The 27172-nt window shown below is 32.6% G+C and overlaps 2 long non-coding RNA genes across 2 annotated transcripts; one reads left to right on the top strand and one right to left on the bottom strand.

Annotated features, from left to right (window-relative positions):
- The first annotated feature begins 2238 nt into the window (after positions 1–2238).
- LOC140863613 (uncharacterized) lies at positions 2239–27132 on the top strand. The gene is made up of 3 exons (XR_012143994.1): positions 2239–2840; positions 2945–2999; positions 26711–27132. It is a non-coding gene; the product is annotated as an uncharacterized lncRNA (long non-coding RNA).
- LOC140867391 (uncharacterized) lies at positions 18185–20212 on the bottom strand. The gene is made up of 2 exons (XR_012145133.1): positions 20058–20212; positions 18185–18435 (listed from the first exon to the last, which is right to left on the bottom strand). It is a non-coding gene; the product is annotated as an uncharacterized lncRNA (long non-coding RNA).
- Positions 27133–27172: the final 40 nt, after the last annotated feature.

Genomic DNA, 27172 nt, shown 5'->3' with positions numbered 1-27172 from the left:
AATATACCAACAAAACTTTATTTAAAACTCCTAATAATAATAAAAAAATCTGATAACACAACCAAAATCCCGAAATATAAAATTAGGGAATTTTTAAATATTAATAAAAGTCATTAAAATGACTTATTTTGACTAAAAATCAACTATTAAATAAATATATAACTAAATACTAAAATTTTCTTGACAAAATATCTTAAAATAATATTTTAAGGCTCAAAAACTCATAAAATATTTTTGGCTAAATATTTTGGCATCTCGTCCGTCCACGGTCCCGTCTACGCGATCAAAACCAATTAATTTCCATAAATCACAAAAATCACTAATTTTGGGTTAAATGCTAAAATAACTTAAATCATGCATATAAATCACATAATAACACATAAATTCATTTAACCCTTATTTTAAAATTAATTTCTCCTAATTATGCATGCGAATTTACGTATTAAAATTTCTGGGTGTTACATAACTAATGACATATTCGATAAATTTTTTGCATTTATGCAACTTTTCATTAGCAGCAAATAATATGTTGTTGATTATGTTAACTACAGGAGAAAAGATTGATATAATAATAATTCATCATTTTTATTATTTGTAATTCGACTGATAATATGTGAAAAAATATTATTATTTGTAATTCGACTGATAATATGTGAAAAAATATATTATAAACTTGAACTACTAAAAAAATATATACACACATTCATGTCTATTAATGATTTTTGTTTAAGATTATAAATTAATTTCACAAAAATTATAAATTACGTTCACCAAGATTATAGTCCGTTTCAATATCAGTTTCAATATTATTATAGTTCATTTTACTTTAAAAAAATTCAAATGAAAACGATTTTTCAAATTTAAACGAGATTAGTGAAATAAAAGAGAGCAACAAAATAAATAAATAATCTTGACAAATTTTTTATTTCCAACAATACTATTCAATTTTAAATAATTAAAAATTCATCAAATTCAATAATAATTAATTTTGATTTAGAATATAACTAAGTTTATAGTCACTGTAATTATTATTCACCATATTTTAATTATTATTGATCATTATAATATATTATTTATTAGCAATAATATTGTGATCGTTACTAAATTTATTTAACATTACATATTTAATTATTACAATAAATATATATTTATATTATAATTAATTTAATTATTTTACATATTTAAATTATTATTTTATTTATTCTTTGGGATTAGGAAATTAAAATAAGTAAATATTTAATATAATATTTAAATTTTTACTATAATTTTTTAATTTTAGAAATTTTAATTATTTTCAATAATTCTTTGTCGAAATAATTATGATAAATTCAAAATTATTAATTGTATTATAATATATTTTATACTTAAATTAAAACAATAATTAATTCGTATATATCTCCTTAGGTAAATTGCATTCGACTTATTTTATAAAAATTTATACATTTATGTAACTTTTCATTAGCCACTAATGGATTAGGACGATCTTAATTAAAAGAACATAGGTTGATATAATATTTAGCCATTTTTTTATGATTGGGAATATACTCTTTGAAAAACACATTACGTAGTTCAATAAAAAAAATAAAAATAACACACACTATAATACTTACTAATGATTTTAATACATGAAGTTTTATTTACATACTATTTTTTCTTACATAGATTTAATTATGTATTTGTAGTTTACTATTAACGTTTCTATTGTTTTTATTTAAAAAATATGAAAAATATTTTTGATTTAGTTAGTTATTACACAACAAACAATAATAAACACACCTCACGCCATGTCATACAATCCAATCAAAACACACTAGTATATAGAAAATAAAATCAAATAAAATTGCGTGGCTATAATTTTTAAATAAATTAATTACTTACTCTATTTTTTAAAATATATATTTACATAAAATTATAAATTAATTTTAAACGATTCATCAGTAATCTAAGCATAAAATACGTAAGAAATTTTTTTTAACTAAATTAAACTCAGTTAAAATATTATATTTCATCAAAATTAATAAACCAAATAAAATTATACGAAAGTAATTACAATAATTACCTATTAATTAGGTATGAAGTCAAAATCAAACGTCGAATTAAATTATAATTTGAAAATATTTTTAAAAAATTAGAACAAAATGTAGAATTAGATAAAAACATCATAAAAAAATAAATTTATTACAATAACCTAAAGATTAAACATACATAAATGGTTACCTTCAACCAAGACGAAGGAAGCAAGAAAAAAAAGGAAGTGGAGTTCGAATCTAAAATTAATGGGAAGTGGATTTTAAAAAATAAAAAATAAAAAAACATTAATGCAGTCTTCATTCACGTGAATCCCAAACAAACTCCAATCAATCTATCTCTCTCTCTCTCTCAAACAAACAAAGAAAACCCCAAACAAACTCCAATCTCTCTCTCTCTCTTTCAAACAAACAAAGAATCCATGCTTCAAAGTTTAGTGAGCAGCAAGTGAAGAAGGAATTAGAGGCTGAAATCAAAGCAGAGGATTCGCTCCGAAACGCAGCATTTTCGGATGAGTCGTCCGCCATGTGAGACGAGCTTTTCTCTGCCATTAATTAACAGCGCCTTGTTCGACATATCCGCTGAGAAGAGCTCTCTGGGCTTCATGGACTTCCAAGATTTTACCAACCCTTGTTACGTAGCTTCTCCTCCTTCTCCAACCCATATGCGATTTTGTCGCGAATGTGCCTCTTTTCAGCTGATCGGAAGTGTTCCTTTTGTGGAATCGATTCTTTTAATTGGCAGAATCGAAGGCTTCTGGATTTTGCTGCGGATCATATGTTGGCTTTCTCCTTGCGCGTAGGCTGTGTACGGTACGTTGTCCTTCTGTTTGGGACTCGGAAACTTCTTACGGCTAACCGTTTCCTTCTTCTCTGTTTTTGTTGCATGCGTTGTAAAACGTGGTCTATTTTTTCAGATCTGCGTGTCGTCTGCCTTCTATTCGGGACTCGGAAACTTCATACGGGTAACAGGTTGCTTCTTCTCTGTTTTTTTTTTTTTTACCTATCTATTTATTTTTTTAGATCTGCACACTGATTATATAAACTTCGTCCGGGTTTCTTCTTCTTGTTTGCTTCTACAGTACTGATCTACGTTCAGACTGTATTTTTTTAGATTTTGTTTTGTTTTCATTTTTCTTCCTGGAGAAATGGGGTCCTACTACTCCTGCTCCTGCAAGTCACATCACATGCAATAACTGCACGTCATTTTCACTCTTCTCTCCTTTGCGTGGCATGAATGAATGGTGAATAGGCTAATTAAGTATGTGTTTTGAGTTTGATGTGAATGAGGTGGAAGTACTGTTGGCCATTAATTTGTTTGGTGAATATGCATGACAGAGAATCGTTTGTGCTTTAAGGTTATGTTGAACTTAATGGTTTTGTTTTAGTTACAAGTTCTTCACTTGCTGCTCACTAAACTTTGATCACAATGCATGCAAGGTCGTTATTAACAGCATTACAATGGTGAGTCTTGTATCACAATTTGCGTATGATGAGGATTTTGAATTTATTAGGGCCATTTTGCTATGAAAGTGTCATGCTTTCACATCAAGTATGAAAGCTATGAATTTTACAATCATAGCAAGCTTCTGTAATTCAAACACAGAAATAATGATTTTAGAAAGATAAGATTTTTGGTTACTTTTGCTGGCTTTGTAGCAAATGAGACTTTACTAGAATCTTGGAGAAGTAGATAATGCTTGTAATTAACTATAGTTATTTAGGGCGCAAGGCGCACAAAATCGCTAGAGTGTCCTGGAGCTAAACGCGAAAGGCGAAGCGCACACTTCATTAGTCATAAATTTTATAAGTCCCCATATATGTAGTTATTTATACTATAATTTTACATAAATTAAATATAATTCACAAATATATCAAACATTAGAAAACATTAACTAATATACAGCTTAGAGTAAATGATAAGTGCTTGACTAAAGAAAAACTTGAATAGCACAAACATCAATAATCTAAAACACAGTAGTAACTCATAAGTACTAAGGTTGCATAATTCCATGCTGGATCTTTTTGAATATTTTCTGTTTTTGAAGTCCACATTATTCGGCAAGAAGAACTTTAGAGGAGATAAAGGCAAAGGTGAATGGTAATGAGATGATATGAATTGAAAAAACTGGAATCAATAACCAAGAGGAATAGGAAAAACGAAAAAGAAAAGGGCTACCGGCTGCCTTCTACAGTTACCTGATTTGAATCGATATAAATTAGGAAACAAAAGTTGTTTTGGGCTTAGTCTTCTCTGCTTTTTGATTTTCAGAAAGTTGTGAAACTAGAATTGGAAGCAGAAAGATTGAGGGAGATGACGAGACTGTTGTGACATTAACATGCATGCAGGGTTTTTTATTATTAAATAATAAAAGTGGTCTTTAGTTATTGGGCTTAAAACATGGTTGGACTAGGATTTTTTTTTATGGGTAATGTTACATGTACATGGAAGGCTACACATTGGGTTACACAATACACATGAAATTACAAAATTATCCTTCCAATTGATTTGGAAAAAATCTTTCCAAAATTCATTAAAGATATTTATGTAATTTCAAGTGCAACGTGTAATCCAACGTGTAACTCTCTATGTACATGTAGCATCACTTTTTTTTATTAAAAATATAAATTGCGTACAGCAGGAGTGAAGCGCTCGCTTCTCTCTTGCTGTGCGACTCTGCACAGGCACGCCTGTTACAATACATGCCCCTGGGTCGGTACCTGCAGGCGCAATGGGTGCGCTTGGTTGCGTTGTTGCCTAGGTGCATCGAGACGAGCGCTTTTAATAACTATGTAATTAACAATATCAGGTGTAGTGGTTCCTTAAAACTCCTAGATTTTGTAATTTATTGCCAAATGTGAACTTCATTACTTGTTCTTTTTGTTAATTCTGACTCTCTGCCTTTAAAACTTTGCTAAATTTTGAGCCACTACCGATACCGTCCTTCCATTTCAAAAGCATAAAATCACATAATTAACTGTATAAACATAAATTGAGACAGATGTCAATTGTCATGTCAATTAGAATGTTGATTTGGCAAGTTAAAAGTATATGTAGATTGATCTGGCCGCTGGGCTATCATGATTATGAAAAAAAAAAATGCACATAATGAGGAAATAAAAAATAATTAAATTAATTTGTAAATTTAAACAAAAAATATTGGTTGCAAAAAAAATGTATTTGAAACCATAAGGTTTAGCTAAAATAAGAATATTGATTTCACAACAATTTTTTCACAATGTTTTATGTAAGTAATGTGCAGAACCGCGCTCGTCACTTTATTAGAAGTGATAGCTGGTCGTAATGGTTAACCACCAGCAGCAGCCGCCCAAGCGATATGATTCGATCGCTGTAAGGACCAATGTTAATTCTCTAATTAATTGGCAAGATTTCGTAATCATTATTTTAAAGTACACAATTAAAATAATTAAGACCAATAGTTTAATAATGTGTTTAAAGCTATGTATTAGAAAATATCGGATTTATAAACGAAATTAAAGAAATATTTGATTTTAACGGGTGTTGGAAATAAATCAACATATTAATCCTTGAATTAATAGAGAGAAAAAAAATCATTGTACATCCATATTATAAAAATAAATAAGTGATATTAACTGTTTTTAATAATTAAATAATATTCATCATATAAACTGATTTGAAACCGGAATTCAACCTCTTGGTTACGAATTCAATTCCGTTTTGAATTACTAGTATTACTTTGTGAGATAATTAAACTATTAAGATTTAAAAGTTTAGATTATATAATCAAGTTTTCTATATGTAGGAGAATTTATAATTAATTTACATGTTATAACTTGGTTTCACATGGGTCGTTTCTTATTTCATCAACCAGAAAATGTGGCCCAAGTCCTCTATTTTAATTACATTTGGAGATTATTTCAGTTATGGTCCATGATTGAAAATAAAATCGTAGTCCAAAGCCACAAATCATGGGCCAATAAGATGTTAATGGGCCTTCAGACCAACAAATTTGTGCTCAAGAGCTTGTAATTTTAGCATGTTGAAAAATTCATATAGAGTATGTTATACAGTAAGATTATTTGCGTTTATTTATGTGATAGAATTGTGAAGATATGATTTATAATATGTTTATGAAACTAATTAGATATGAAAAAAAATGTTGTTGATAAATAATAATTTTTTTAGTATGACTGATTAAGATTGTGATTAGAATTGTAATTAAACAAAAAATTACAGTTTTGTCCTTTAAATATGATAGAAAGATTTCAAAAGAAGGGTATATTGAGAGTTCTTTTTTTTATTTATTTATACAAGTCATAGATTATCTATTCTTAATGAAATTGAGGACTAGGTAGTGTTTGGGAGAGCTTCTAAGAAGCACTTCTAAGCTTTTCATTAACAAAATTTTGAAATTTTGTGAAATTTTATTAACATGAAGCTGAGAAATGCTTCTTAAAAACTCTCCCAAACACTACCTTGTAATTTTTTTAAGTAAGCATGGGATGAATTAGGATTAATGGTCTTTTGACAAATGTTAATCACCCCAACTAAATGCAAGCTAAGCAGATTTTAAATTCTTAAATCAATTTTATTATGTATATTAAAGCAAACTACAGCTTCATACTGAAATTATTGCAACTTTTTCCAACAAAGAGATTGATCATTATTCCAGATCACCTTACATCAGAGCCAAAACGAAAGACAAAAAAAATGGCCAGAATACAACATATTGTCCGAGACAAATAACTATGAAAATATGGGGAAAATTGGAAAAACATTAATATACTTGGGAATGAGATGGGCGGAGACGGGACAGGAAGCGAATCATATGCTTTTTCCGAAATATCCCGCACTCTTAGGACTGGTGACGTGGAAGTCCCCGACAGGCAGAGGAAAGGATCCCAAGTCTCCAGGTAAGGGCGATAACTTAAACCTAATTGCGTTGTAGTTTATTACAGTCTCGCCACAAGTAATGGCGAGGAACAATACAATCTAAATATAATCTAATTTAAAAATGATAAATATTTATTTAGGGAGTGTTTGCAACCACTAAAAAAAAATGATTGTTAGCTTTTGGCTTAAAAAATTATTTTTGTGTGTTTTTTAAACCTAGATTATGTGTTAGCTTATGCTTAACTTAATTGAAATTCAAAAGCTAGTCATGTGGTGATTATGATTCTCCAAAAGTGATTCTAATTAGAAGGTCATTGTTAAAATCACTTTAATCACTTATTTATCAAACACTACCCAACATTGATTTTTAGATTTTCACATTTGTTTCCAAACACTACCAATTTTTTATTTTTCTTAACTTTTTTATAATCTATAAATTAATCACTTCTACAAAAGCACAATCTATTGCAAACACTCCATTAGAATATTTGACCTTTCAACTAACTTATAGGTTAAATTACGGTATGCTAGGGTCGATTATTCAAGTAGGGTGTCCAATAAATCATTTTACTACCTATTTAACTAGGCTTTTTTCATGATAACCTATTTAACTAGGTTTTAAACAATGATGGATTATAAATGGGGATCGAATAAGTGTCCGCTCCCAAGCAAAAACAATTTGTATTATTGAGTGCTCATGTCATGTTATGATGTGAAGGTGGTTTTCGAATTTTGGCCGGCCTTGGTCGAATTCTAACTCCACTATAGTTGTCATTGAATCATATTAAAACGCAATTGTTAGCACAATCCGATAAGTTCAATGTTCTGAATATCCTACTTACATGTTGTACAATAATCGGGATCCAGGAGCAGATAGAACATTACGACCAAACCGGACACTTGTCGGAGCTTCAGACCAAGTGAAACGGTTCACAGTAAGTGAGGTCCTTCAAGGTGAATTTTGGATCTTTCACATAGGTATTCATTACGTGGTTGTCATTGAGGACTATTTGAATTTACAAGAAGCAACATGGGAATGATCGTCTGCAATCTCGTAACATGTTGCATTTGCGTATATGTAGCATACAAGTTGTTTATCCGATTAGATTTGTCAAAATGGTCCGGTTTTTGTAACATTGAGGAGGAAAATATCTAAATTCTACCACGGCCAAATGTGCATAAGAGAAATACTCAGATAAATTACATCAGGAAAATAAGAAAACAAACAATAATAATGTGTAACTTTAATTTTATTAACAAAACTTTTATTCATGTAATAAATGAACATTATTTCATTTGGCGAGGTTTATTATGATAAGAATAAATAGACTAATTTAAATATTTACAAATGACATAAATTTAATATATTTTAACCATACAATCCAACCACGTAAGGAATATCTATGTGAGAGATCCAAGATTCACTTTGAAGGTCCTCACTTACAATGAATCGTTTCATTTGGTCTGAAACTCCGAGAAGTGTCCAGTTTGGTCGTAATGTCTTATCTGCTCTTGACCCTAATTATTGTTCTCCATGTAGGTTAGTTGGATATTCGGGACATTGAACTTACCCGATTAGCTGATAATTGCATCCAAATATGATTCAATGACAACTATAGTGGAGTGGTTGGAATTCATCCAAGGCCGGTCAATATATGCCTCAATTTTTGTGTTTCTTGGCTCAAATCCAGAACCCATCGTGAATGATGAGTTTTGGAACACAAAGAAATTTATTTGTAATGGATCTTATGTCCCTTAATCACTGAAATTTGTAATATTTTTTTGTATCGACAAACAAATCGCAACTCTTAAATATTGTGGTGCCTCCTCCTGATGCCATAAATATTACAATCTCTAAAGAATTGTATGCCCTACATGATGTTCAAAGAACTCTTGTGAGATAGAAAAGTGCATTTGTAAAATGCATAATCCTAAGTTGCAATTTGGAGGACAACCACGTTTGCTGAGCTATCGATTATTATGTCTTTAGCTACAAAATCATAACAAAAAATAACTAGTTGGTCACACGTAAAAGAAAAGAAAAAGCTTTGAAAAAACTTACATTAGAGGAAATGTTTCTTATGAAAATTTTAAATTATACTTCCAAAATTTGGAGTTGAGATGATGCTCGCCTTGTAGTCAATTTGGCTCCATCTTCTACCAACAAAATGTTGGTCATGTTATTCCAAATGACTACATTCTCTCTGTAAACTCCGGCCTCTACATGTATGTATTATAACTTGTCACTATAAACGGGAGCAGGGGCAAATGCTTTCATGACACTACTATAAGCTCCGGGACAAGTCTTGAAAACAGTAGTTCATACAGCCTCTCAATTGGCCAAGGTTCGGTTGAAAATCGTAGAAAAAAGTAAAATATAATGAAACACAAACTTGCCAATACAATTAACAATGTAAAGAAGATTGTCCTCATTACCTCTTTGCACGGAAAGAACAAAAAATAGTTCTTACGAAGATAGAAATAAATTTTTAGTTATAATTTGAAAATTAGATAAATAATTAAAGAAATAGTTTCAGATTTTGTTCATTAATTCGATATTTTGAACTAAATCTGAATCTATTTGCTTTATCATTTATCTAATTTTAAGTTATACTAAAAAAATTATTTTTATCTTCATAAAAACTTTTTTTCATTCTTTACGTGCAGAGGGATAATGAGTACAATCTTCTTTACATTGTTAATTGTATTGGAAAATTTGTCTTTCATTATACTTTACTCTCTTCTACGATTTTCAACCGAACTTTGGCCAACTGAGAGGTAATATGAATTACTGTTTCCAAGACTCATCCCGCAGCTTACAGTAGTGTCGTGGAAGCATTGGTCGCTGCTTCCGCTTATAGTGACAAGTTATATTTCATACATGTCGAGACCGGAGTCTATAGAAAGAATGTAGTCATTTGGAATAACATGACCAACATTGTGTTGGCAGAGGATAGAGCTGAGTTGACCAACATAATGAGCGATCATCTCAACTCAATTCTGTGAGTATAATTTAAAATTTTGTTAAGAAATATTCTCTATTGTAAGTTTTTTCTCAACGCTCATTCTTTTTTTTTTTTACGTGACCAGCTAGCTGTTTTTTGCTATGTTTTTGTGGCTAAACACATAACAATTGATAGCTCAGCAAACGTGGTTGCCCTCCAAATTGGATCTTACGATTGTGCATTTTACAAATGCACGTTTTTGTCTCACAAGAGTTTTTTGGACATGATGTTGGCCAGCCAATTTTTTATAGAATGTAATATTTATGGCACCATCTCTAGAGTGGGCACCACAGTATTTCAGAGTTGCGATCTGTTTGTCAATACAAAAATTATTATTTCTTTCAGTGTATAACGGACGGAAGATCCATTACAAATAAATTCTTTGGTGTTCCAGAAATCAATCTTCACGATGGCTCCTGGACTCGAGCCAAAAAATACAAAAATTGAGGCATATTTTGGCCGGCCTTGGACGAATTCTAACTCCATTATAGTTGTCATTGAATCATATTTGAACGCAATTGTTAGCCCAACTCGATAAGTCCAATGTCTGAATATCCTACTTAAATGGGGTACAATAATCGGGATCCAGGAGCATATAGAACATTACGACCAAACCGAACACTTGTCGGAGTTTCAGACTAAGTGAAACGGTTCAGTGTAAGTGAGGTCCTTCAAGGTGAATTTTGGATCTTTCACATAGGTATTCATTACGTGGCTGTCATTGAGGACTATTTGAATTTACAAGAAGCAACATGGGAATGATCGTCTGCAATCTCGTAACATGTTTCATTTACGTATATGTAGCATACAAGTTGTTTATCCGATTAGATCTGTTAAAATGGTCCGGTTTTTGTAACATTGAGGTGGAATATATCTAAATTCTACCACGGTCAAATGTACATAAGAGAAACATTCAGATAAATTACATCAGGAAAATAAGCAAACCAACAATAATAATGTGGAACTTTAATTTTATTAACAAAACTTTTATTCATGTAATAAATGAACATTATTTCATTTAGCGAGGTTTATTATGATAAAAATAAATAGACTCATTTAAATATTTACAAATGACATAAATTTAATATAATCTAACCATTCAATTCAGCCACGTAAGAAATATCTATGTGAGGGATCCAGGATTCACTTTGAAGGTCCTCACTTACAGTGAATCGTTTCATTTGGTCTGAAACTCCGAGAAGTGTCCAGTTTGGTCGTAATGTCTTATCTGCTCCTGGACCCTAATTATTGTTCTCCATGTAGGTTAGTAGGATATTCGGGACATTGAACTTACCCGATTAGCTGACAATTGCATCCAAATATGATTCAATGACAACTATAGTGGAGTGGTTGGAATTCATCCAAGGCCGATCAATATATGCCTCAATTTTTGTGTTTTTTTGGCTCAAATTCAGAACCCATCGTGAAGGTTGAGTTTTGGAACACAAAGAAATTTATTTGTAATGGATCTTCTGTCCCTTACTCACTGAAATTCATAATATTTTTTGTATCGACAAACAAATCGCAACTCTGAAATACTGTGGTGCCTCCTCCTGAGATGGTGTCATAAATATTGCATTCTCTAAAGAATTGTATTCCCCACATGATGTCCAAAGAACTCTTGTGAGATAGAAACGTGCATTTGTAAAATGCATAATCCTAAGTTGCAATTTGGAGGGCAACCACGTTTGCTGAGCTATCGATTGTTATGTCTTTAGCTACAAAACCATAACAAAAAATAACTAGTTGGTCACACGTAAAAGAAAAGAAAAAGCGTTGAAAAAACTTACGTTAGAGGAAATGTTTCTTATGAAAATTTTAAATTATACTTCCAAAATTTGGAGTTGAGATGATGCTCGTCTTGTTAGTCAACTTGGCTCCATCTTCTACCAACATAATGTTGGTCATGTTATTCCAAATGACTACATTCTCTCTGTAGATTTCGACCTCGACATGTATGTAATATAACTTGTCACTATAAACGGGAGCAGAGACAAATGCTTCCATGACACTACTGTAAGCTCCGGGACGAGTCTTGGAAACAGTAGTTCATACTGCCTCTCAATTGGCCAAGGTTCGGTTGAAAATTGTAGAAGATAGTAAAGTATAATGGAAGGCAAACTTGCCAATACAATTAACAATGTAAAGAAGATTGTCCTCATTACCTCTTTGCATGGAAAGAACAAAAAGAAGTTCTTACGAAGATAAAAATAAATTTTTAGTTATAATTTGAAAATTAGATAAATAATTAAAGAAATAATTTCAGATTTTGTTCATTAATTCGATATTTTGAACTAAATTTGAATCTATTTGCTTTATCATTTATCTAATTTTTAAGTTATACTAAAAAATTTATTTTTATCTTCATAAGAACTTTTTTTTCATTCTTTACGTGCAGAGGGATAATGAGGACAATCTTCTTTACATTGTTAATTGTATTGGCAAATTTGCCTTGCATTATACTTTACTTTCTTCTACGATTTTCAACCGAACTTTGGCCAACTGAGAGGTAGTATGAACTACTGTTTTCAAGACTCGTCCCGCAGCTTACAGTAGTGTCGTGGAAGCATTGGTCGCTACTCCCACTTATAGTGACAAGTTATATTACATACATGTCGAGTTCGAAGTCTATAGAGAGAATGTAGTCATCTGGAATAACATGACAAACATTGTGTTGGCGGAGGATAGAGCTGAGTTGACCAACATAATGAGCGATCATCTCAACTCCAAATTCTGTGAGTATAATTTAAAATTTTGTTAAGAAATATTCTTTATTGTATGTTTTTCTCAACGCTCTTTCTTTTCTTTTATGTGATCAGCTAGCTGTTTTTTGCTACGTTTTTGTGGCTAAACACAGAACAATTGACAGCTCAGCAAACGTGGTTGCCCTCCAAATTGCAGCTTACGATTGTGCATTTTACAAATTCACGTTTTTTGTTACACAAGAGTTTTTTGGACATGATGTGGGGCAGCCAATTTTTTAGATAATGTAATATTTATGGCACCATCTCTAGAGTGGGCACCATAGTATTTCAGAGTTGCGACCTGTTTGTCAATACAAAAAGTATTATTTCTTTCAGTGAACAACGGACGGAAGATCCATTACAAATAAATTCTATGGTGTTCCAGAACTCAACCTTCACGATGGTTCCTGGACTCGAGCCAAAAAATACAAAAATTGAGGCATATTTTGGCCGGCCTTGGTCGAATTCTAACTCCACTATAGTTGTCATTGAATCATATTTGAACGCAATTGTTAGCCCAACCCGATAAGTTCAATGTTCTGAATATCCTACAAACATGAGGTACAATAATCGGGATCCAGGAGCAGATAGAACATTACGACCAAACCGAACGTTTGTCGGAGTTTCAAACCAAGTGAAACGGTTCACTGTAAGTGATGTCCTTCAAGGTGAATTTTTGATCTTTCACATAGGTATTTATTACGTGACTGTCATTGAGGACTATTTGAATTTACAAGAAGCAACATGGGAATGATCGTCTGCAATCTTGTAACATGTTGCATTTGCGTATATGTAGCATACAAGTTGTTTATCCGATTAGATTTGTCAAAATGGTCTGGTTTTTGTAACATTGAGATGGAAAATATCTAAATTCTACCACGGTCAAATGTACATAAGAGAAACATTCAGATAAATTACATCAGGAAAATAAGCAAACAAACAATAATAATGTGGAACTTTAATTTTATTAACAAAATTTTTATTCATGTAATAAATGAAAATTATTTCGTTTGGCGAGGTTTATTATGATAAGAATAAATAGACTCATTTAAATATTTACAAATGACATAAATTTAATATATTTTAACCATACAATCCAGCCACGTAAGGAATATCTATGTGAGGGATCCAAGATTCACTTTGAAGGTCCTCACTTACAGTGAATCGTTTCATTTGGTCTGAAACTCCGAGAAGTGTCCAGTTTGGTCGTAATGTCTTATCTGCTCATGGACCCTAATTATTGTTCTCCATGTAGGTTAGTAGGATATTCGGGACATTAAACTTACCCGATTAGCTGACAATTGCATCCAAATATGATTCAATGACAACTATAGTGGAGTGGTTGGAATTCATCCAAGGCCGGTCAATATATGCCTCAATTTTTGTGTTTTTTTGGCTCAAATCCAGAACCCATCGTGAAGGTTGAGTTCTGGAACACAGAAATTTATTTATAATGGATCTTCTGTCCCTTTATCACTGAAATTTGTAATATTTTTTGTATCGACAAACAAATTGTAACTCTGAAATATTGTGGTGTCTCCTATTGATATGGTGCCATAAATATTACATTCTCTAAAGATTTGTATGCCCCACGTGCATTTGTAAAATGCATAATCCTAAGTTGCAATTTGGAGGACAACCACGTTTGCTGAGCTATCGATTATTATGTCTTTTGCTACAAAACCATAGCAAAAAATAACTAGTTGGTCACACGTAAAAGAAAAAAAAAAAGCGTTGAAAAAACTTACATTAGAGGAAATGTTTCTTATGAAAATTTTAAATTATACTTCCAAAATTTGGAGTTGAGATGATGCTCGTCTTGTTAGTCAACTTTGCTCCATCTTCTACCAACATAATGTTGGTCATGTTATTCCAAATGACTACATTCTCTCTGTAGACTCCGACCTCGACATGTATGTAATATAACTTGTCACTATAAACGGGAGCAGGGGCAAATGCTTCCATGACACTACTCTAAGCTCCGGGACGAGTCTTGGAAACAGTAGTTCATACCGCCTCTCAATAGGCCAAGGTTCGGTTGAAAATCGTAGAAGAAAGTAAAGTATAATGAAAGACAAACTTGACAATACAATTAACAATGTAAAGAAGATTGTCTTCATTAGCCCTTTGCACGGAAAGAACAAAAAAAAGTTCTTACGAAGATAGAAATAAATTTTTAGTTATAATTTGAAAATTAGATAAATAATTAAAGATAGTTTCAGATTTTGTTCATTAATTCGATATTTTGAACTAAATCTGAATCTATTTGCTTTATCATTTATCTAATTTTTAAGTTATACTAAAAAATTTATTTTTATCTTTATAAGAACTTTTTTTCATTATTTACGTGCAGAGGGATAATGAGGACAATCTTCTTTACATTGTTAATTGTATTGACAAAATTGCCTTGCATTATACTTTATGAAACGCCCTAGAACTACTAAATGCGGAAAAACTTTTTTTTTTTTTTTATACTATACTATATACATATACGCCCATACATATATGTATAAACTTTAAAAATAATATTACAAATAATAACTCGCTTAATAAAATAATAAACATTTATTTGATAAAATCTTGAGTCATGCAATAGATAAAATAATGTCTATAATAAAAATTTATAACTTATGTCTACTAAAATAATTTAAAATCAATAAGTAATCATAACCACTGAAAACATAAAAATATCCTGAATATATAACTCATGCATAAATAAAAATCCTAGCGAGACGGTCACGGGGCCACTGCCATGCTCGCTCATACGTCCTCGCCACCGGTAGGAGCTACATCATACTCACCTGCACCATATAAGCGTAGTGAGCCTAGGGGCTCAACATGTCTAATCCTTTATATCAAGGTTAAAATAATGCATCACGTAGATACTAATACATATACATGTACATGACCATGCATGAAAACATTTTTCATAACATAAATGCTAAGTCATAAATCATAAACATAACATAACTTTCTTCATCATACATAACATAATTGAGCATGTCATAAACATAAAAACTGTGTATGGTCATATCCATGAATGTGACTAATAACTGTGCCGACTGATCAGTCTAAAGAACCATCGTACATGGCGGTGGATAAATCCACCTCTATGCTGGTAGTAAACTACCTCTGTGCCAGTGGTAAAACCCACTTCTATGCCGGTAGTAGAACTACCTCTGTGTCAGTGGTAGAACCCACTTCTATGCTGTCACATCACTTCAATTTCCATAAAAATATTTTTCATGCTCAATTCTTAATCATAAACACATCATAAAATATTTCATGTATGCATGCACTTAAAATATGTCCGTAATATATATTTAATTAATTTTAATAATAAATATACTTTTACTTAAAATAGACTTCATGCATAAAAATAATTAAATATATATTCCGGACTTAGTTTATTTTCATGGGTTGGTCCAGACTGCTGGTCTCTCTACTAAACCCCTTAACTGACTTAAAGCCTGTTAACTAACTTAAAGCCCATAATTAAATAACTAATTTTAAAAATTATAATTTTTACTAAAATAAAATACTTAAATGTTATTGGGCTTAAATAAAAATATTTAGGCCCAATAACTAATTTAATTCATAAAAATTCCTAGACTGACCCAATAAAATCACTGACTAGCCCAAAAATTCCGATGGGCCCACGGGCCCATAAAATTATTGGGTTAACTTAAAAATAATTTAAAAGCCCAAATAAAATTATTTGGAAGCCCAAATAATTTTATTTCTAATTAAATGGCCCAAAAATCCAATTAAACCATTAAACATTTTAAAATTAAAATACTCGAGCCCGGCCCACCTAGCCCGGACCCGGACCTACCTGACCCGACCCTAGACCCTACTGACCCGACCCACTACCCTGACCCGACCCGGAACCACCCAGAACCCACCTACCCGATCCCCTCTCCTCTCCTTTCCCATGCTGCGCGTGCAGTTCGGGCAGCAGCCTTTCAGGAGCTGCTGCCGCCTCGGTCCGGCCACTACTGGCCGGACCGCCGCCGGCAGGACCTTCCCAGGGTCCTGCCGGTTCGAACCCAACAGGTGCTCGGCTGGTTCATGCCCTAGCATGACCAGCCGAGCCCCTCTTCCCCATAACCCTAAACTGTGCGCCACTAGCCACTCCAGCTAGCCCAGCTTCGTTTCTGCCCCTTCTTGGTTCGAACCACTTAGCCTACCAGACCCTAGAGACCCTCACACAAGCCCCTACATGCCTGACCACCGGCTGGACCCTCCCATGGCAAGAAAAACGTGAGACAATGACATACAACATGGAAACGTGAGGTTGCTCTTCATAAAAAAAACATCCAACAATCTCTTATGAAATCACAAAGATCAGTGCAAAACGTATGAATCTGACAGAAAGAAAGTGTACATAGCTTATATGGTGTTGAAAGGAAGTATTAAACATGCCTTGATAATTATTTGACAACGAACGATGCGTTTACGGGACTCCGGGACGACGAACGGACCAAAAATCTTCAAAGGTGGAGCTTGGTTGGATCGGCTATGGAGTTTTCTGTCAAGGAAGATGATGGAGGCGTGAAGGAGGGTGGAAGAAGAGTTATCGGCTCCATCATATAGTGGTAGGGTAGGTTTAGGTTTTAAATAAATTAAATAGAATTAAAAAGGAATATTAATTAATATAATATAGTTAGGTAGATAATATGGCATAAAATATAAATTTTTAAACTAATAAAATTAATAATAAATCTGATATTAAACCAAAATCCCGAAATAATAACTTTGGGAATTTTTAAATATTAATAAAAGTCAATAAAATGACTTATTTTTGCTAAAAATAAACCCTTAAATAAATATATAATTAAATACTAAAATTTTCTTGACAAAATACCTTAAAATATTATTTTAAGGCTCGTAAAACTCATAAAATATTTTTGGCTAAATATTTTGGTATCTCGTCCGTCCACGGTCCCGTCTACGCGATCAAAACCAATTAATTTCCATAAATCACAAAAATCACTAATTTTGGGTTAAATGCTAAAATAACTTAAATCATGCATATAAATCACATAATAACACATAAATTCAATTAACCCTTATTTTAAAATTAATTTACCCTAATTATGCATGCGAATTTACGTATTAAAATTTCCGGGTGTTACAATTCTCCCCCCTTAAATTGAATTTCGTCCTCGAAATTCGACGGAATCTGTCTGGGAGGCATTCTGCACCACCACATATTTCTTTACGTAAATCGCAATGCATAACTAAGGGTTTCAAAAGTCTTACTGAACATGAAATACTTAAAATTAATACATATGCTCCTTCTAAATCTTATTAAAACATTTAAAACTTACAGACCAGTAGCAGGATTTCTGAGCTTCACGTGGCAGATGGACACCCTCCGAGGACCGTGCTCTGATACCAATTGAAACGCCCTAGAACTACTAAATGCGGAAAAACTTTTTTTTTTTTTTATACTATACTATATACATATACGCCCATACATATATGTATAAACTTTAAAAATAATATTACAAATAATAACTCGCTTAATAAAATAATAAACATTTATTTGATAAAATCTTGAGTCATGCAATAGATAAAATAATGTCTATAATAAAAATTTATAACTTATGTCTACTAAAATAATGAAAAATCAATAAGTAATCATAACCACTGAAAACATAAAAATATCCTGAATATATAACTCATGCATAAATAAAAATCCTAGCGAGACGGTCACGGGGCCACTGCCATGCTCGCTCATACGTCCTCGCCACCGGTAGGAGCTACATCATACTCACCTGCACCATATAAGCGTAGTGAGCCTAGGGGCTCAACATGTCTAATCCTTTATATCAAGGTTAAAATAATGCATCACGTAGATACTAATACATATACATGTACATGACCATGCATGAAAACATTTTTCATAACATAAATGCTAAGTCATAAATCATAAACATAACATAACTTTCTTCATCATACATAACATAATTGAGCATGTCATAAACATAAAAACTGTGTATGGTCATATCCATGAATGTGACTAATAACTGTGCCGACTGATCAGTCTAAAGAACCATCGTACATGGCGGTGGATAAATCCACCTCTATGCTGGTAGTAAACTACCTCTGTGCCAGTGGTAAAACCCACTTCTATGCCGGTAGTAGAACTACCTCTGTGTCAGTGGTAGAACCCACTTCTATGCTGTCACATCACTTCAATTTCCATAAAAATATTTTTCATGCTCAATTCTTAATCATAAACACATCATAAAATATTTCATGTATGCATGCACTTAAAATTGTCCGTAATATATTTAATTAATTTTAATAATAAATATACTTTTACTTAAAATAGACTTCATGCATAAAAATAATTAAATATATATTCCGGACTTAGTTTATTTTCATGGGTTGGTCCAGACTGCTGGTCTCTCTACTAAACCCCTTAACTGACTTAAAGCCTGTTAACTAACTTAAAGCCCATAATTAAATAACTAATTTTAAAAATTATAATTTTTACTAAAATAAAATACTTAAATGTTATTGGGCTTAAATAAAAATATTTAGGCCCAATAACTAATTTAATTCATAAAAATTCCTAGACTGACCCAATAAAATCACTGACTAGCCCAAAAATTCCGATGGGCCCACGGGCCCATAAAATTATTGGGTTAACTTAAAAATAATTTAAAAAGCCCAAATAAAATTATTTGGAAGCCCAAATAATTTTATTTCTAATTAAATGGCCCAAAAATCCAATTAAACCATTAAACATTTTAAAATTAAAATACTCGAGCCCGGCCCACCTAGCCCGGACCCGGACCTACCTGACCCGACCCTAGACCCTACTGACCCGACCCACTACCCTGACCCGACCCGGAACCACCCAGAACCCACCTACCCGATCCCCTCTCCTCTCCTTTCCCATGCTGCGCGTGCAGTTCGGGCAGCAGCCTTTCAGGAGCTGCTGCCGCCTCGGTCCGGCCACTACTGGCCGGACCGCCGCCGGCAGGACCTTCCCAGGGTCCTGCCGGTTCGAACCCAACAGGTGCTCGGCTGGTTCATGCCCTAGCATGACCAGCCGAGCCCCTCTTCCCCATAACCCTAAACTGTGCGCCACTAGCCACTCCAGCTAGCCCAGCTTCGTTTCTGCCCCTTCTTGGTTCGAACCACTTAGCCTACCAGACCCTAGAGACCCTCACACAAGCCCCTACATGCCTGACCACCGGCTGGACCCTCCCATGGCAAGAAAAACGTGAGACAATGACATACAACATGGAAACGTGAGGTTGCTCTTCATAAAAAAAACATCCAACAATCTCTTATGAAATCACAAAGATCAGTGCAAAACGTATGAATCTGACAGAAAGAAAGTGTACATAGCTTATATGGTGTTGAAAGGAAGTATTAAACATGCCTTGATAATTATTTGACAACGAACGATGCGTTTACGGGACTCCGGGACGACGAACGGACCAAAAATCTTCAAAGGTGGAGCTTGGTTGGATCGGCTATGGAGTTTTCTGTCAAGGAAGATGATGGAGGCGTGAAGGAGGGTGGAAGAAGAGTTATCGGCTCCATCATATAGTGGTAGGGTAGGTTTAGGTTTTAAATAAATTAAATAGAATTAAAAAGGAATATTAATTAATATAAGTTAGGTAGATAATATGGCATAAAATATAAATTTTTAAACTAATAAAATTAATAATAAATCTGATATTAAACCAAAATCCCGAAATAATAACTTTGGGAATTTTTAAATATTAATAAAAGTCAATAAAATGACTTATTTTTGCTAAAAATAAACCCTTAAATAAATATATAATTAAATACTAAAATTTTCTTGACAAAATACCTTAAAATATTATTTTAAGGCTCGTAAAACTCATAAAATATTTTTGGCTAAATATTTTGGTATCTCGTCCGTCCACGGTCCCGTCTACGCGATCAAAACCAATTAATTTCCATAAATCACAAAAATCACTAATTTTGGGTTAAATGCTAAAATAACTTAAATCATGCATATAAATCACATAATAACACATAAATTCAATTAACCCTTATTTTAAAATTAATTTACCCTAATTATGCATGCGAATTTACGTATTAAAATTTCCGGGTGTTACACTTTACTTCTACGATTTTCAACCGAACTTTGGCCAACTGAGAGGTAGTATGAACCACTGTTTCCAAGGCCCGTCCCTGCAGCTTACAGTAGTGTCGTGGAAGCATTGGTCGCTGCTCCCGCTTATAGTGACAAATTATATTACATACATGTCGAGTCCGGAGTCTATAGAGAGAATGTAGTAATCTGGAATAACATGACCAACATTGTGTTGGCAGAGGATAGAGCTGAGTTGACCAACATAATGAGCGATCATCTCAACTCCAAATTCTGTGAGTATGATTTAAAATTTTGTTAAGTTTATTCTCTGTTGTAAGAGTTTTCTCGACGCTCTTTCTTTTTTTTTACGTGACCAACTAGCTGTTTTTTGCTATGTTTTTGTGGCTAAACAAATAACAATTGACAGCTCAGCAAACGTGGTTGCCCTCCAAATTGCAGCTTAGGATTGTGCATTTTACAAATGCACGTTTTTGTCTCACAACAGTTTTTATGGCATGATGTGAGGCAGCCACTTTTTTAGAGAATGTAATATTTATGGCACCATCTCTAGAGTGGGCACCACAGTATTTCAGAATTGCGATCTGTTTGTCAATACGAAAAGTATTAATTCTTTCAGTGAACAACGGACGGAAGATCCATTACAAATAAAATTTTTGGTGTTCCAGAACTCAACTCACGATGGCTCCTAGACTCGAGCCAAAAAATACAAAAATTGAGGCATATTTTGACCGGTCTTGGTCGAATTCTAACTCCACTATAGTTGTCATTGAATCATATTTGGACGCAATTGTTATCCCAACCCGATAAGTTCAATGTTCTGAATATCCTACTTACATGGGGTACAATAATCGGGATCCAAGAGCAGATAGAACATTATGACCAAACCGAACTCTTGTCGGAGTTTCAGACCAAGTGAAATGGTTCACTGTAAGTGTGGTCCTTCAAAGTGAATTTTGGATCTTTCACATAGGTATTCATTACGTGGCTGAATAGTATGGCTAGATTACGTTAAATTTATGTCATTTGTAAATATTTAAATGATTGTATTTATTTTTATCATAGTAATTTTCGCCAAATGAAATAATATCTATTTTTTATCTGAATAAAAGTTTTGTTAATAAAATTAATGTAACACATTATTATTAGTATTTGTTCGCTTATTTTTCTGATGTAATTTATCTAAGCGTTTCTAATATGTACATTGACCATGGTAGAATTTAGATATTTTCTTCCTCAATGTTATAATAACCGGACCATTTTGACATGTCTAATCTGATAAACTTGTATACTACATATACGCAAATGCAATATGATACGAGATTGCATACGATCATCACATGTTGCTTCTTGTGAATTCAAATAGTCATCAATGACCTACCAAAATGATATAACTCCATCTGTAGATTTAGGTGTATTGTTGGCAACAACAAAGTCAATATTCATTGGATTCTCTACTTCATCCTTACTATTATAAACGAAAATTAGATAGTTTAATAATTATGATGACTTAATAGAAGTAGAAAATGAAGGAACGTAAAATTATAGCAGATTTCATCTGGATGATTTATATTTGACAATTCTGTCTAGAAAATTGATAATAGATGATTTTTTAAATATTAATATGATTATTATATAGAAAAATGAATAATACAGTAGTTATGGCATATTTTATTTATTATTTTCCGAGGATATAATATATTAGCATATTTAAAATAAGTAGACAATCAACGGCTTTCTTAATCATGATTAAAAGCCGAACTATTTTAACAAAATTATTTAAATAAATCACAATTACATGAAAATTGCAATTTATTATATCAATATAATATTTGGATTCTTATTTTTTCTTGTCGCATGCATTTATTATACATCGTTTGGACCATGTTTTTAGAACTGAAGCGTAAATTATACTTAATTTTATCAATTGGTATAGAACATTTTGATTATTTGACAATTTTCCCTTCATTTTAATATGAATTTTATATAGAAAAATGATTTGTACAGTTCTGGCATATTTTATTTTTTATTCTCTGAGGATATAATGTAACAGAGATATATTTCCCCAAATAGAAGTCCCCAAATTTCGAAAATTAGATTTTAATTTAATTTTTGGATAATAGTACTAGAAAGTAGGAAATAAAAATTTATTACACAAAAAATTACACTATTAAGCTAGATGTTATCAATTATTTTATGATCCGTAGCCACCCTGAGTAATATCCAACAAAATAATATTTCTTTTTTCTGTTTTGGTAAAAGTATAAAAACCCAAACAAATAATATTTAAAATGAAAACTGAAATCTTAGCAAATATTTTTTTGGAAATCAATAAATAAAACAAAACAAACCTTAGTTATTGTCAACAAGTGGAAAACCACTTTTCGATCCCCATTTATACCAAGTTATAATCCACTCCACCATGGTAAAAAGCCTAGTTAAATAGGTTATTTAAATGATTTACTGGACACCCTACTTGAATATTTGACCCTAGGAACTGTAATTTAACCTATAAATTAGTTGAAAGGTCAAATATTTTGAATAAATATTTACCATTTTTAAATTAGATTATATTGTTCCCCGACATTATTTGTGGCGGGGTTGTAATGAATGACGGTGCAATTAGGTTTATGTTATCGCCCTTCGTCAGGGACAGGGAATCTTTTCCTCTGTTTGTCCGGGACTTCCACGTCTTCAGTCCTAATAGTGCAGGATATCTCGTAGAAAGCACATCAACTACGAATGTTCTAATATATGACATCTTCTATTTTCAAGTAAGTATCAATCTATATCTTGGTTTCACCGCTGCATGTATACTTATCATAAGATATATATGCAAGATAAAATTTTTTTTTTTTGAGAGAATATATGCAAGATAATTAATAATCTATAAAGGTGATTTTTTTTAAAAGAAAGCCGCCAGTTGTGGCGATGGGTTAAAGACAATCCGTTTATTAAAAAAATAAAGAAAATACAAGGTTGATATCTGTATCATTTATGAATGATTCTCTTTGTTATTATTTTACTTCTTTTGTTTTTTTGCTCAGTAACCATTCTTCAATATTTGTTCCTCAGAGTTTACTTTGAGACTGGGTGTTTGCTTCAGTGTTTCCTTTATTTTCTAAACTCACATCCACCTCCTCAGTCGCCTTAATAATAACATTTCTTGTTAGTTCATATGTCTTTTCTGTCAATGCAGCCCATGTCACAAGTTGATGATGCAATCGACATAGTTCTTTGTATCGCATCCTAATTTTTACCTTTTCACAACCAAAAATTCTTTACTAAAAGGTGAGATTTTATAATGCGATATAACTTCAGATTCAGTGACAACTTCTAACTTTGAATCATGATTTTTGCTCAACTCATTTTGAAATAACTAAATGGTTTCATAGATGTAAACACTCACTGCATGCTTTAAATTTTCAACTGGAAGGGAAAGTACAGGCGTACTGTGGTTTGTCCCCAAATCGGCTTTTAACTCTTCATAGCGACGATCATCAACCGATCTCCGAAATTGTTGAAAAAACTGTAACAAATCAGTCTTATAATTTACATATTTTTTTCAAAACACCATTCATACTTTCGCTGCGCTGAATAGTAGTCATATCTGTACAAATGTTTGTTTTCCATATACAAGCGTCCTTTTTTCCTTAATTTTAAACATCTTTTCAAGTCATGGATTAGTTTGGGATCATATTTTTTCAGCAGTTTTTGCCATGTTGTTAAAGAGTCCTTTTTCTCGTCAAAGTCATATTTGCAAGAACTAAAATCTTTTGAGAACTCTTTAAATTTTGCGAATACAGAACTAAGATGTGTAGCTGCATATTGCATGTGCTAAATGCACAAGCGATTGTATGTTTCAGTCCATTTTTCCAATAAAGTTTTTGCCATAGCTGCATCTTGATCGGTCAGAATAGTTACGGGAGTTTTTTTATTCATAGTGAAGTCCCTAAAATGTGGGTTATAATCCGACCCGAACCCAATAATCCATGTTCTGGGAAAGGTGTCTCGAAGCCTATTTTGGGAAGCCCATGCTGGAAAAGCCCAGTCAAGGCAAAGGGCAAGGGTTTGAGTTCAGATCTTAATTTTTGCTAAGGCCCATGGGGTCGTTCCCTATTTGGGCAGGGTAAATGCCTGACCCGGGCCCAATACAAGGCCTAAAGTTGAATGAAAGTTTGATCGATACAAAAAAGTGATTAATGGTTCAAGCCCTAATTACAGAGCCCAGGGGGCCGAGCCCTATCAGGGCACGGTAAAGTGTTTGCATTTCATGCATGCATTAATTTCATTCATGTGAAGGATTGTTGAAAAAATTGGATTGTGTACCTATTTAGAATCGATAAATTATTTGTGATAATATTATTTTTTCGATTACCAATTAGGGTGAATGAGAAATTAATGAAGTGTTTACGAATAATTGTTTGGATTTTATCGAGTTAAAAGAATTGAATAGAAAAATATTATATATATATATATATATTATATAATATGTATTATAATATATATATATATATATATATATATATATATATTTATTAAGGAATGAAAAGAAAAGGAAAGTAAGTGGCATTTCTTGTTGTTTGTCACGTGTCTCTTTGTGGCAATTGGCCAATTGAGATTGTCAATTGGAATTTGAATTTTGAATATGTGTTCGGTAATTCCAATTCAAATTGGAGGTTAACGTGCAGCGGAATGGTTGTTTGTAAGATGCGGTTATACTTGACATCTTTTGGTGAAGGGTCCAATTTGAAGTGATGCACTTTTGCATTTAAGGTTTTTCAATCTTTATAATTATATCCTATATGTTTGAATGGAAAGGAGTTACACACATTGATACATATTGCTGCATATCAGATTTGTTCATCATATTTCCAAAAAGTTTAAAATGCATCTTCAAAGTTCGTCCGATTTTGTAATATCTGTCAAGACACAATACGAACAGTTTCAGTTTTGTACAGGGTTCAAACCCAACATGCTCATCTTTTATATAATAGTATAGATGTTATCGCCTTTCGCCGGAGACCGGGAATCCTTTCCTCTGCCTGCCAGGGACTTCCACGTCTTCAGTCCTAAGAGTGCGGGATATCTCGGAAAAAAAGCATATGATTCGCTTCATGTCCCCTGTCTCCGCCTATCTCAGTCCTAAGTATATTAATGTTTTTCCAATTTGCCCCATATTTTAGAGTTATTTGTCTCAGGCAATGTGTTGCATTCTGGCCATTTTTGCTCTCTTTCGTTTTGGGCCTATGGCTCTGATCTAAGGTGGCCTGGAATAATGATCAATCTCTTTGTTGGAAAAAGCTGCAAAAATTTCAGTATGAAGTAGTTTACAGAACAAAGTTTTACTAAAATGTTGATATTTGTGAGAGAAAGCATTAGCTTGATTACTAGGCGAAACGCACAAGCTGTGACATAATAATAATGGCCTGAAAAATAGTTTTAAAATATTTTGAAATTTCTTTCTATTTATTTGTTTCATATTAAAGAGATATAGATAATGCAGAAGTGGGAGTTGCCATTTGTGGTGTGAATGTCAATGGTCTTTCGGTAATGTTATATTGTTTTTGTAGTTACAAGTGGATGCTATGATAATTCCAGGGTTAAAGTGGAGTCAGCTTCTTAATCCCAATGAGAAAGAAATCATAGGCCACAAACTTGCCATGGATCTAAAGTGGAAAGAAATCATAGGCCACAAACTTGCCATGTGAAATTGCTGATGAGATATATTATTCAAATTTAATTTCTAGGTCTGATACATGGTAACATACTCGACAGACAAATAATTACATTTGTTTAGCTGACTATGAAGATGGGGACAGATTAAGAGTTCTTCCATGGAGTCGTGAATACCATGTGCCTTGTATCAATAATGGTTCAAAGAAATTAATAGGTATTCCTTTGTCACTTCATGACTATGATACCTTGTTTATAAATTTATGGTGCAGCAAGCGTGTTACGCGTTATGCAAGTTAGGCTTGATTCATTATGGGACTTACGACGCCGAAAGAGAATATGGTATCCCTGGACTACATGAATGAAGGGTCGTGCGGACACCTGGAGAAACGCTCCTCTGTTTACCTTAAACAACTCAATCGCTCATTATTTTGCTTTGCTTCGCTTCATCAGGGTATGTCCTCTCTGCAGACATAATGTTTGTGATGGTGCTGGTGAATGCTTGGTTTCAAATGTGGCAATACATTTTGATAATTCAACTGGAAAAAAAGTACATCAAATAATGCAATTCATATTGCAGTTGTAAAAATACATCTGCATATAACTTTATGTGATTTATGCTATTCTGATGTTATTAAGATATGTAACTATGTAAGTGATACTTTAGAATGTAACGAAATGGAAAATCGATTATATGGAATTATAAGTTCGTTTGAAGTTATAACCGGATCAAG

This window comes from Henckelia pumila, chromosome 4, assembly GCF_033568475.1.
Source record: "Henckelia pumila isolate YLH828 chromosome 4, ASM3356847v2, whole genome shotgun sequence".
NCBI classification, from domain to species: Eukaryota; Viridiplantae; Streptophyta; class Magnoliopsida; order Lamiales; family Gesneriaceae; genus Henckelia; species Henckelia pumila.
The sequence above is the reverse complement of the archived record's forward strand: the minus strand, read 5'-3'. Positions and strand labels throughout refer to the sequence as shown.